At 46.2% G+C, this 13,566-nt stretch overlaps 1 long non-coding RNA gene across 2 annotated transcripts; it reads left to right on the top strand.

The window, feature by feature from the left end:
• The first annotated feature begins 1,857 nt into the window (after positions 1–1,857).
• LOC117083989 lies at positions 1,858–3,457 on the top strand. Of its 2 annotated transcripts, XR_004437278.1 has the most exons (5): positions 1,998–2,095; positions 2,488–2,557; positions 2,780–2,860; positions 2,985–3,147; positions 3,246–3,449. It is a non-coding gene; the product is annotated as an uncharacterized LOC117083989 (long non-coding RNA). The 2 variants fall into 2 exon arrangements; XR_004437277.1 differs by having other exon boundaries at positions 1,858–2,095; positions 2,985–3,457.
• The last annotated feature ends 10,109 nt before the right edge of the window (positions 3,458–13,566 follow it).

Below are 13,566 nucleotides of genomic sequence, written 5' to 3' on the forward strand. Positions count from 1 at the left end.
ACTGCAAGCTCTGCCTCCCAAGTTCATGCCATTCTCCTGCCTCAGCCTTCCCAGTAGCTGGGACTATAGGTGCCCGCCACCACTTCCAGCAATTTTTTTTTTTTTTTTTTTTTTGTATTTTTAGTAGAGACGGGGCTTTACCATGTTAGCCAGGATGGTGTCGATCTCCTGACCTCGTGATCCAACGGCCTCAGCCTCCCAAAGTGCTGGGATTATAGGCGTGAGCCACCGCGCCCAGCCTTGGCTAAACATTTTAAGGAGACTCTGGGTACCAAGAATAAAAGAACCCTCATGAGGAACATCTTTGTCTTGTTTGCCTAAATGACAGATCATTTTGTTTCACAGGGAGGCATCACTTCCTTCCTTTCCATATGTTGGACATTAATACATTCTGACTTTTAAAAAAATTGTATGGTTTGATAGAATTGTCAAGAACTGAAATTATGTCAAAACCAGATATAGGACACTCTCGTGTGTGTATTGTATATATGTCTAAACTTTCATCCCTCTTCTTACAGAGAAAAATGATCAGTTATTTGTCTAAAGCCAGCTCCTTCTCATTTTTTTCTATCCCACTTCCTCTCCTTTTCCCTCTTTTGAAAACATGAAAGACTTAACAAAAATTACATTCAGCTGTTATGCATATATTCTAGGAATTTTTAGTTCAGGTAAAGTCTAAATTGCCTAAAGAAAAAAGTTATTGAACTATTTTTTTATGGACACTAAAAAATGTATTTCCCTGATAACCTTTTAAACTAGCTATGACATAAGAAAAGACGTCAACTTCAAAATAAAGGAAAACGTTACCATGATTCACTCTCTAATTATTAGTTTATCTTTTTTTAAAAAATGTCAGTACAATATTTTGGTTTATTCCAGACCAAAATTAGATTTCTCATAATTCAAACTTCCTAAATTTCCTACATTAATTTTATGTACTTATTTATTTTTTGAGATGGAGCCTTACTCTGTCCCCGGCACAATCTCGGCTCACCACAACCTCCTCCTCTCAGGTTCAAGTGATTCTCCTGTCTCAGCCTCCCGAGTAGCTGGGATTACAGGCATGCGCCACCACGCCTGGCTAATTTTTGTATTTTCAGTAGAGATGGGTTTTTGCCATGTTGGCCAGGCTAGTCTCAAACTCTCGACCTCAGGTGATCCACCCGCCTTGGCCTCCCAAAGTGCTGGGATTACAGGCGGGAGCCACAGCACCGGCCTACATGTATTTTATAAATGAAATGTTTTCATCATTTCCATAATTTATTTAAAATAAAAAATTTTGGCCTGGCATGGTAGCTCACATTTGTAATTCCAGCACTTTGGGAGGCCGAAGCAGGTGGATCACTTTAGGCCAGGAATAAACCCCATCTCTACACCAAAAATACAAAACTTAGCTGGGTGTCGTGGCACACACCTGTAGTCCCAGCTACTCGGGAGGCTGAGGCACAAGAATTGTGTGAACCCGGGAGGCAGAAGCTTCAGTGAGCTGAGACCGTGCCACTGCACTCCAGCCTGGGTGACAGAGCGAGACCCTTTCTCAAAAATAAATAAATAAATAAATAAAATAAAATTACAGATATAAATTCACCCTTAAAATATAGAGCACTCTCAAAAACTGAATTGACTTCACTCTCCCAGAAATCGAAGCACATATGACTAAAATAATTGCCCTCACCCAGGCATGCCAACTTGTGAAAGTGAAGTATGTAGTTATGCTGTTGGTAAAGGGGCTTTTGTCCACAAATTCAGAATGCTTAGAGAACCCAGGGGAGGAGCTCAGTGGGTGGAGTCTCCAGGGATTTGTTGGAAGCTGTTGGGAGAGCAGGAGTGAGCGCTGTGATTGGCTGGGACCTCGATGTCACAAAGGTCAGGGGCAGCTGCCAGAGAATGAAGCAGAGGGCTGTGGGGTGAAGGAACTGCCAGTCTTCTGCCACTCCTTTTCGTGGTCTTTCCCTTCACTGCCTTCCTTCTCCCAGACACACTGGGCATCCAGTTCCAATCCAAAGACTGCCCCCTTTGACCAGGCCCATCTCCTCCACCTCACATCAGACGGTCAACCAGCTGCTCAGACCTCTAAACCTCAGTAACCTAGCAGGTAAGGACTTTCAGATTTCATCAGGAAAGATTATCTCTTCATACCTTATGAAAGTAATGGAACCAGCCGGGTGCAGTGGCTCATGTCTGTAATCCCAGCACTTTGGGAGGCTGAGGCTGGTGGATCACCTGAGATCAGGAGTTGAGACCAGCCTGGCCAACAAGGTGAAACCCCATCTCTACTAAAAATACAAAAAAATTAGCTAGTCGTGGTGGTGCACGCCTGTAGTCCCAGCTACTTGGGAGGCTGAGGCAGGAGAATCACTTGAACCCGGGAGGCGGACGTTGCAGTAAGCCAAGACCACATCATTGCACTCCAGCCTGGGCAACAAGAGCGAAACTCTGTCTCAAAAACATAATAAGTAAAAACTAATAGAATCTATAAATTCATAGGAAATGGCCCTTGGCAAACGTGTGTCAGGAGAGGATGACTTGGAGGTGTCCACCGTGTTTCTTACTGAAGGTTTGTTCAAACCTAGAAATTCACTTGGGACAGCTTATGAGTCCTCTCCTACTCCTGGGAAAACTTTTACAGTGTCTGACAAAGTCTGTACCCCTGGGGCATGGATTAGTTTGTTGAAGTCCACAGATCACACAGTTTCTTGGAAGGTGTGCAGCGTAAGGGTGCATTCCTGTATTGCCCACTGATGGAGAACTCACTTAGGCTGTCTTTCCTCTCCTTCAGATGCCTAGAAGTCAATTGGGGTCAAGGAACATGCATTTGGGCAAATGAAGTCACAGAACAAATAACCTACCCTGCATCCAGGTTAGATCCTCCTGCACCATTTCCTGCTTCTCTGTGGAGCCTGCAATGTGGACCCCTGTCTGGATGTGGGGCTGGGGAGGTGGCTCCTCCCTGTCTCAGAGGCCCATCTGGTGTTCCCACACAGGCACTGAGTCCAGGGACACCCTCTGCTGCTGCCTCACCTAAGAGAAAGTGGCCCAAGAAGCATTGGCCCAGTGCCTGCTGATGCCAGGAGCCCTCTGCCACAGCCCGACACAAGCATCCTGCACTCTCCCCTCCCAGCCCCTCCCCGAAAGCGTGGGCCACAGGTACCACTCCCCATGCCACTGAGCCCCACATGTCCCATCCCCCAAGCCACCCCCGCCCAGCCCCAGAGCTTTCCTACGTTTATGATTTGTCCAAAAAGGTGATGTCCTTCAGCCCCCAGAAGGTCATCCTCCAGGCTGTGACCATCACACAGGATGTCTTGCACAGGGTCCTCATGGGCCTTCAGCCCAGCACAAATCGTGGTCTGGTTTGACCTTTGAAATATCTCAACATCTAAAATTCAGAGCTTTTTTGGAATATTTCTCATTTTCCATAGATACAATTCTTTCAAATAAATTCCTTAGAAAACAATATCCAGTGTTTCATTCTTTGTGCTAACATGTGCTTTTTCCATTTTGGAGATGAAAAATATCATTAGAAATAAAAACTCAACAGACAGATTAAACATCAGATAAGATGCAGTTAGCAGGCCAGGCGCAGTAGAGGTTGCAGTGAGCTGAGATTGAGCCACTCCAACCTGGGTGACAGAGCAAAACTCCATCAACCACACACACAAAAGGTAAGATGCAGGTAGCAGAGGTGTCAAGCGAACTCGAACAAGATCTGAAGTGCAATCTTCCTTAAGGAGTCCAGAGATAGGAGACAGGACATTTGAAGGAAAAGTTCCAACAAAGCACAGACAGGCTCTAGGAGATCACACAGGGAAAGGGGAGGCTACATCCAAGAGATAAAGCTGAGAATTCCCCAAAACTGATGGAATACAGGAATTCTCAGAGTGAGGGATGCCACTGAATCCCACAGAGGATAACTGAAAACATCCACACTTAGTTACATTGTAGCAAAACCATGAAACACTGAAGACAAATCTTGAAAGCTGCTAGAGAAAATACCTGATGATTTGAAATTAAAAATGATAAAGTTTAATGGAATAATATCTTTAACACACTGAAAAAAATCAGACATCTCAGATTTGTACGTTCAGTTAATTATCCAACAATTAGGGAACTATGAAGACTTCGAAGATAAAAAGTTTACCATGAGCAGACCTGGACTAAAGGGATGTTTTTCTGAAGCACGGTTTCGGTCTGGGCACTGTGGCTTATGCCTCTAATTCCAGCATTTTGGGAGGCCGAGACAGAAGCATCCCTTGAGGCCAGGAGTTCAAACCAGCCCAGCAAGACCTCCATCTCTACAAAAAAGTTTTCAAAAAATTAGCTGGGTGTGGTGTTACGCACCTGTAGCCCTAGCTGTTCAGGAGGCTAATGTGGGAAGATCACTTGAGGCTAGGAGTTTGAGGCTGCAGAGGATAGCACCACTGCACTTTAGCCAGAGCAACAGAGTAAGACTCTCTCTCAAAAATAAAATAAATAAAATTAAATAAAGCAGTGTTCCTTAATCTTGGCACTCTTGATATTTGGGACTGGATAATTCCTTGTTGTTGAGACAGCACTGGGTAGTGTAGAATGTTTAGCAGTATCCCTGTCCTCAAGATGGGGAGGCTGGCACCTCATGTAAAATGTTCAGCCAGGTTGCAGCCTGCATTAGCTTGGAGGGTGGATCGCAATTTGACCAAATCTGTGGCATTAGGAACTAACTGTGAGAATCCAGAATGCTGGTTTAGTTGGCTCCTCCTTGGCTGCTTTTAACAAAGTCCTGTGAGAAAGGTGGTCTCTGGCTGGAGCTTGCCAGTGTGCAAGGAGAGGTGGTAGGACCCAGAGTGCTGCTAATGTAGGTAAACCCTGACTGGCCTGCCACACACAAACAGTTGAATAATTTGGTGCCTTGAAAGTTTGAAAAAAATTCAGCCACTCTATACACCCCAGCCAAGGCGGTTGCGAGCTGCGGCTCTGAAGAGGCAGTCTGTGTAGGAGATAGCCTTGGTGCTGCAAAGACAAGATTTGGGGTGTTGCTTTTCATAGCAAACCTATGATATTAGCAAACGTGGAGAGAGAGGTCTGGCACAATCAAGCGTTGCTAAAAGGAACTCAAAGGCCTGCTACAAATTTCATAGAGCTGGACATAGGCCATCCTCAGTGAACCAGGACAAAAACTAAGCAGAGCCCAGTGTCCACAAAGAGTGGGCTGGATGGCTGAGCGTGGTGGCTCATGCCTATAATCCCAGCACTTTGGGAGGCCAAGGTGGGTGAATCACCTGAGGTGAGCAGTTCGTGACCAGCCTGGCCAACATGGTGAAACCCCGTCTCTACTAAAAATACAAAAATTAGCCGGGTATGGTGGCGTGTGCCTGTAATCCCAGCTATTTGGAAGGCTGAGGCAGAAGAATCACTTGAACCTGGGAGGTGGAGGTTGCAGTGAGCTGAGATATTACCACTATACTCCAGTTTGGGTGACACAATGAGACTCCATCTCAAAAAAAACAACAACAAAGAAACAAAGAAAAAAGAGTGGGCCGGAGCTCCGTAGTGGTACCATCACACACAGAATACCATGATATAATGAAAACACAGCATCACCACATGCAATGACATACATAAAACTGACAAACATAATTTTGAGCAAAAAATGCAAGACAGACAATACTTTATTACTTCATTTCTATAAACTACAAAGACAGGCAAAAGTAAACCATATTTAAAGATGTCTCTAACAGTGGTAAATACTGTGCAAAGGCTATGGGCTACTTCTGACCTGAAGGGTGAAAACCACCACAGACAATATGTAAATGAATATGCCTGAAGATTATATTTATTTTTTATTTTTTTTGAGACAGGGTCTCACTCTGTCACCCAGGTGCCATTTCAGCTCACAGCAACCTCTGCCTCCTGTGTTCAAGTGATTCTCCCATCTTAGCCTCCCAGCTGGGATTACAGGCATGAGTCACTGCACATGACTACATGTTTTGTATTTTTAGTAGAGACAGGGTTTCCCCATGTTGGCCAGGCTGGTCTCGAACTCCTGACTTCAAGTGATCCACCTGCCTCGGCCTCCCAAACTGCTGAGATTACAGGCGTTGAGCCACCATGCCTAGCCCTTGAAATTTAAATTTCAACGTACCTAAATGAAGTTTTATTGGAACACACCTACACTTGTTTGTGTGTGTGTGGAGGGAGACAGAGACAGAGAGAGAGAGAGGGATTTATCCATTTATAAGGAATTGGCTCATAGAATAATGGAGGCTGGCAAGTCCCAAATCTTCAGGGTGGACAAGCAGGCTGAAGACCCAGGAGAATACATATTCCAGTGAGAGCCCAGTGGCGCCTGCTGTGGAGCAGGACTAGCGGATGGTGTGCATGAACTCCGAAGGCCGTCTGTGGAAGAATTCTCTCTTGCTTGAGAGAGTCTGGGGCAGCCAGACTTTTTGTTCTCCTCAGGTCTTCAGGTGATTGGATGAAGCCCACCCACATAATAGACAACAATCTGCTTTCCTCAAAGTCCACAAATTTAAACGTTAATCTCATCCATAGCAACCTCACGGAAACACTCAGCATAACGTTTGACCAAATACCTGGGGACCTTGTGGCTCAGCCAAGTTGACACCTAAAATTTACCCTCACACTCCAGTCCTCCAACATCCCAGCTTCCCTCTTACATCCCTGGATGGCGGAACCCAACAGGGAACCAGCTGGCAGAGCAGCATCGTGTTCTGTCCGCTTCCTTTTCATTAAAATCCTGCTCATGGATTCATCCTCACAGTAGGTTCATTTCAGGCGGAAATGTAGGAAGCACAGGATGTCTATTCTAATTATGCATTCTAGAACCACGGAAATAACAGAAGACCTCTGCAGGCCAGCTCTGCAACATCCTAACAAGGAACTGGGAAACTGAGGTACCACGGGAAGGAGATACTCTCCATCTCTCACCACCCAAAGCTTCCTGGACTGCTAAGCATCATCGTTCTTTTTTTTTCTGCTCTGTTGCCCAGGTTGGAGTGCAGTGGCGCTATCTCGGCTCACCACAACCTCCGCCTCCCAGGTTCAAGCGATTCTCCTGTCTCAGCCTCCCCAGTAGCTGAGGTTACAGGTGCCGGCCAATTTTTACATTTTCAGTAGAGACGGGATTTCACCATGTTCAGACTGGTCTCAAACTCCCGATCTCAGGTGATCCGCCCACCTCAGCCTCCCAAAGTGTTGGGATTACAGGCATGAGCCATCGCGCCTGGCCTAAGCCTCATCGTTCATCTTTCCTGCTGAGACAGAAGAGGAGATTGAGGATGTAGACATTTTGTTGAGGAAAGGAAATAGGTCAGATAACTCAATGAAGTCTGAGAGAGCCATTCTGAGAACCCATGTTCTATTTCCAGAACCCATGTCAGGCCATTCCTGGGGGGGTCTGGTGGCGTTATGAGAGAAATGCCCAGGGAGGGAGATTGGAGAAGCTTCAGGGAACAAGTTCTGGCTTCTGCCCTTAGAGCCGGACCTGGAGAGAGAGAGTGGGAAAGTAGAGAACCATCAGCTCATTTCCCTCTCACCATGGCAAAAGCATCTCCATCAGGCAGGGCTGGCTTCACAGGCAGGCAGCCTGGGCAGCCCTGCGGGGCCCCACACTTAGAATGGCCTCCACCTGCTATCTTGCTCTGCAGTCAAGGTCTTGAAATTCTGAATGATCCTGAACATCATGCACTAGACCTGGCAAAATAACCCGTCCTGAGCAGGTCTCAAGGCAGCCCTGGACTTTGGAAGGCAGCACTGAGGCCCCCACTGAGGAAAGGAATGGCTGCTGAGGGCTGAGAACTAGAACTGAGACTCTCAGGCAGCCCCTTTGGAAAACAGCTTGGCATTTCCCCAAAATGTTAAATGTAGAATTATCAAGTGATCCAGAAAATCACATATGAAATTGCCTCTTGTGTCCTCTTTAAACATATAGAACGTAACTGTCGGAAAGAGAAAGAAAGAGGCCTAGCTCGGTGGCTCACTTTTGGTAATCCCAGCACTTTGGGAGGCTGAGGTGGGCGGATCACTTGAGGTCAAGAGTTCAAGACCAGCCTGGCTAACATGGTGAAACTCTGCCTTTACAAAAAAAAAAAAAAAATTAGCCGGGCGTGGTGGCGTGCACCTGTAGTCCCATGAGGCTGAGGAAGGCGCTTCACTTGTATCCAGGAGGTGGAGGTTGCAGTGAGCCAAGATGGCCTCCACTCCAGCTCAGGCTACAGAGCAAGACTCTGTCTCAAAAAAGAAAAAAAAGAGAGAAAGAAAAGTTTTGGAAACATTATTTGCCCTTAGCCATGTTTTGGGTTTATTTCCCACACTGAGTCCTATTATGTTTCCCAACATGTCTGCAGTAGTTGCTACTTCCTGCACACCAGGTCCAGTGACCATAATGTCATCAATATAATGGACCAATGTGACATCCTGAGGGTGAAAAGGTTCTCAAAGGACCTGGTAGTTATGAACTAGATCATGAGCTGGGCTGCAGAGTTGAGGTAGCCTTGAGAAAGGGTGGTGAAGGTGTATCTAGCTGAAAGCAAACTGTTCTTGATGGTCTTTACTCACAGCTATAGAGAAAGAAACATTCACCAGATGGGTAACTGGGCAGCCAAGGGGATAATCGGATCGGGTGTGCCACACTTCGCCTGCCCTGCTTGCTTTTGGTTGCCTGCTCTTTGTTATTTTTTCCCCTGTGAAGCTGAAGGCCACGACAGCTGAAGGCTATGCTATTGAACACTGTAACTCAACTTTCACATGCTACCTTACAGATAACATTTGTAAGTCACCATAACAATCACTTGAGTTATTTTTCAGGAACTTGGGGCAGTTCCTGTCCAGTTCAAACTGGTTGAGACTGCCAACCCTTCAACCGGGCCTGTACACATGCCCAAGAGGTGGTCTTTTGATATCAGAGGGCCAAAAACTCCACCCTCAGATCATGTTAATGCCACCATTTTCTGTACATATGTCCTATGAACCCCAATTATGACTGCATTTTTCCCCACTGCCAATTACCTTTCCCCATGCCTTAGACCACCCTACTTCTCTAACCTATAAATCTCTCTAAGCCTCATCTTTGGGGAGGTGGATTTGATAGCCATTCTCCCATCTCCTCACTGGACAGCCTTGTGAATAATTCTTCTCTCTTTTGCAAAACCCATGTCACAGTGATTGATTTACTGTGTGAGAACAGAACACACCTGGGCCTGGCTCAGTAACAACTTCAAACCAGTTGCCAGATGTGTCATTTGCTCAGCACTGAAACCACATGTGGAAACAGCACCTGCACTTGGAGTCACTACTCAATTAAGTTTACAATTAATCCACTTGTCATTCTCCAAGATCCATCTGTCTTCTGCACAGGCTGAGTAGGTGAGCTAAGCAGGGATATATGCCCAAGTCTTTGATGGTGGCACTAATCTCAACAATCTCTCCAGGAATGTGGTATTAGTTTGCTTTACTATTTTTGTGAATGAGGCAGCTCTAGTGGCTTCTACTTGGCCTTTTCTACCAGAATTACTTTTACTGTATGGATCAGGGAACCAATGTGGGATTCTGCCCATTGTTGACTATGTCTATTCTAATTATGCATTCTAGAACCACGGAAATAACCATAGGATGGGTTCAGGAATCTACCAGATATACTGTGAGATGAATCTGAGCCAAAAAGTCGATTGATCACCTGACCTCCATACACTCATACTCTGAGGAACCATGGTGGCATTTTGAGTCTCCTGTAATTACTGCTAGTTCAGAACTAGAGGCTGGTTATCCCAGAAAAGTCTAATTATTTGTCCTTCTCAATGCACAATCACTCTGATAAATGGCCTTGGGTGCCTTTGGGGAGGCCTAGGAAAATGGAAAGAATAAATTATTGTCAGTGCAGCAGGGTCCTGCTTCGAAGGGACCAGGCCTATCCTTTATTCAAGAAGCTGTGGGTCTGTGAACTAGATCAAGACTTGGAATTGATTGAGGGATTATAACTCTGTGTTGGTAATTTGGGTCAGACTTCTCTATTCACCAGACCTGGAGCTTTCCTACTTATTGGGATCGAGTAAAACTTTAGTAGGCAGCCAGCCCATCCATTTCAGTTCTCAGGACACTATGATCAACAGACCAACATCACAGATCTCTGTGGGTGACACCATTCAGGGTCCTGCTTTGGCTGCACTGTCCATGGCAGTCACCACACCAATCGGGTTTCTGGTGACTAAGTGTTACCTTATGGTCCCTGCCTCCTCAGGATTCCATCAGCCCCACTGCACTTCAGGGAGCATTTCCCACTGTAATGTGGCCTGTGTAGAACATCTGTCACTCTCTACATGAATTTATTTCTCACGGTCTTAACGAAAGGAGTGTCCTCTGGACCCTCCCTGGGTGGGTGAGCAGGTATTTATATGATAAATACACTCAAGCATTTTTATCTCCCTAAGCATTTACATTATCTTCCTCTACAGTATACCAAGGAAGTTCTGGCATTTCAACTCAGTTAGTGCAGGTTATGTCTGGACCCGTATTTTTTTTTTTTTCTTTTGGAGACAAGTTCTCACTATATTGCCCAAGCCAGTCTCAAACTCCTGGCCTCAAGCAATCCTCCCACCTCAGCCTCCCAAGCTGGGATTATAGTGGGTCCGTATCTCAACAACTCACAAGCAAACGTAGAGAGCCATTCTCAGCTTCTCAAGTTAAAACAATGAACCACAAATCTCTGCTTAATTATCCCGTATCAAAGAATTTAGCTTGATCTGACTTTATATTCCTTCCATGATGATCCTGCACCCTTGTTACCGAAAAAGGCTCCCGATCCAGACCCCAAGAGAGGGTTCTTGGATCTTGCACAAGAAAGAATTCAGGGCGAGTCCATAAAGAGAAAGCAAGTTTATTAAGAAAGTAAAGGAATAAAAGAATGGCTACTCCATAGAGCAGCCCCGAGGGCTGCTGGTTGTCCATTTTTATGGTTTGATGATATGCTAAACAAGGGGTGGATTATTCATGCCTCCCCTCTCTAGGCCATATAGGGTAACTTCCTGATGTTGCCATGGCATCTATAAACTGTCATGGCACTGGTGGGAGGGTAGCAGTGAGGATAACCAGAAGTCATTCTCATCACTGTCTTGGTTTTGGTGGGTTTTAGCTGGCTTCTTTACTGCAACCTGTTTTATCAGCAAGGTCTTTATGGCCTGGATCTCGTGCCAATCTCCTATCTCATCCTGTGACTTAGAATGCCTTAACCGTCTGGGAATGCAGCCCAGCAGGTCTCAGCCTCATTTTGTTACAGGAAAGGGGTCCCGATCCAGACCCTAAGAGAGAGTTCTTGGATCTTGTGCAAGAAAGGATTCAGGGTGGGTCTGCAGTGCAAAGCAAAAGCAAGTTTATTAAGAAAGTCAAGTGGTGAAAGGACAGCTACTCCACGGACAGAGTAGGATGGAGTAACCTCTAACCTGAGGTCAGTCAAGTGTCCTTTCCTTTTATTAAGAGGGGCCTCTAACCCACTCTGTCTTAGGAGAAACTCTAACTCCCCTCTAAGTTGGGCCTCTAACCCAATCTCATTCTTTACTCGGGTACCCCATCACTTAGCCAAAATCGTCCAATCAGTGCTACAGTCTATTTCCTTGGGGTTGGGGAGATTTCTTCGGTATCATCCTTTCTGTGGTTTGCCAGAAATATGTTATAGGACCCCAACGCTTACGCAAAGGTAGCCCTTGGGGTCAGGGTTTCTGCACTATAGTCCCTTCTGTGGTCACCAGAAATATGTTACAGGAAAGGGGTCCCAATTCAATCCTAGAGGCTACGAATGCCTAACTTTCTGAGAATGCAGGCCAGCAAGTCTCAGCCTCATTTTCCTAGCCTTCACTCAAAATGGAGTCGCTCTGGTTCAAACACCTCTGACACTTTTACCTAGCCCCTATTCAACACGGAGTTGCTCTCATTCCAATGCTTCTGACACTATCTCTACAGATACCCCAGGTTTCTGTAAAAATTGGCAAAATTATGCAATTTGGAGAGTATTGTACCTCCTCAGTCACATTCTGCACTTCTCTTTTTTTATTGAGACAGAGTCTCACTATGTCGCCCAGGCTGGAGTGCAGTTTGGGATCTTGGCTCACTGCAACTTCCACCTCGTGGGTTCAAGTGATACTCCTGCCTCAGCCTCCCCAGTAGCTAGGATTACAGGCACGCACCACCACACCTGGCTAATTTTTGTATTTTTAATAGAGACGGGGTTTCACCATATTGGCCAGGCTGGCTGGTCTCAATCTCCTGAACTCGTGATCTGCCCACCTCGGCCTCCCCAAGTGTTGGGATTACAGGCGTAAGCCACCGTGCCCAGCCTGCACTTCACTCTTTAAGGCCTTACTGGTACTGAACACGAATCAAGTTGTAGTTTGCTCTAGGTTTAAAAGCAAAAAAGGGGCTGGAAGCAGTGACTCACACTTGTAATCCCACCATCTTGGGAGGCTGAGGTGGTAGGATCCCCTGAGGTCGGAAGTTTAAGACCAGCCTGGGCAACATAGGGAGACCCTAACTCCACAAAAAATTAAAAATTATTATATATTTTTTTGAGACAGAGTCTCGCTCTGTCGCCCAGGCTGGAGTGCAGTGGGGCAATCTCGGCTCACTGCAACCTCTGCCTCCCGGGTTCAGCCATTCTCCTGCCTCAGTCTTCCGAGTAGCTGGGATTACAGGAGCCTGCCACCACGCCTGGCTAATTTTTTGTATTTTTAGCAGAGATGGGGCTTCACCTCATTAGCCAGGATGGTCTCGATCTCTTGACCTCGTGATCCACCCACCTTGGCCTCCCAAAGTGCTGGGATTACAGGCGTGAGCCATCGTGCCCAGTCAAAAAATAATTTTTTTTTAAAGGAGTCCAGGCATGGTGGCTCACACCTGTAATCCCAGCCCTTTGGGAAGCTGAGGCAGGTGGGTCACTTGAGACCAGGAGTTCAAGACCAGCCTGGGTAACATGACCAAACCTTGTCTCTACAAAAATACAAAAATTAGCTGGGCGTGGTGGTGCACGCTTGTAGTCCCCGCTAGTCAGAAGGCTGAGGCTGGAGAATCGCTTGAGCCTGGGAAAGTGGAGGTTGCAGTGAGCTGAGACCGTGCCACTGCACTCCAGCCCGGGTGAGAGAGTGACAGCTTGTCTCAAAAAAAAAAAAAAAAAAAAAGGCAAAACGCAAAAAATGGTGGGCATAGGTCCTGAGCAATGTCAGCAGACTTTTGGAAGACATATGCCTCAGGGAAGGCCATTACATGTTCTTCAGGCAAAAGGTGGTTAACTAACATTCGAAGTTTCATTGTGACCCTCCCTTCTACTCCCTGCCCCGGCATTAGTAGCTGGGACCTCTCCACAGAAGCATGGATCCAAAGGCCACAGAACCCTTCCCTGAGCACAGACACTATGTCAGCACAGCAGTCCACCCCTCCTCTATAGATCTGAGTTCAGCTCCACAAGGCCCCTCTTACAATCTCCTACCTTTCAACAATTCTAGCCAAGTCTCTTTGTTCCTGCTTTGCACTTAGCTCCATATGAGGTGGGATCAACAAACTACCATCACTCAAAACTGGTTGGGA

Source organism: Trachypithecus francoisi, unplaced genomic scaffold (assembly GCF_009764315.1).
Source record: "Trachypithecus francoisi isolate TF-2019V2 unplaced genomic scaffold, Tfra_2.0 Lachesis_group0, whole genome shotgun sequence".
Classification (NCBI taxonomy): Eukaryota; Metazoa; Chordata; class Mammalia; order Primates; family Cercopithecidae; genus Trachypithecus; species Trachypithecus francoisi.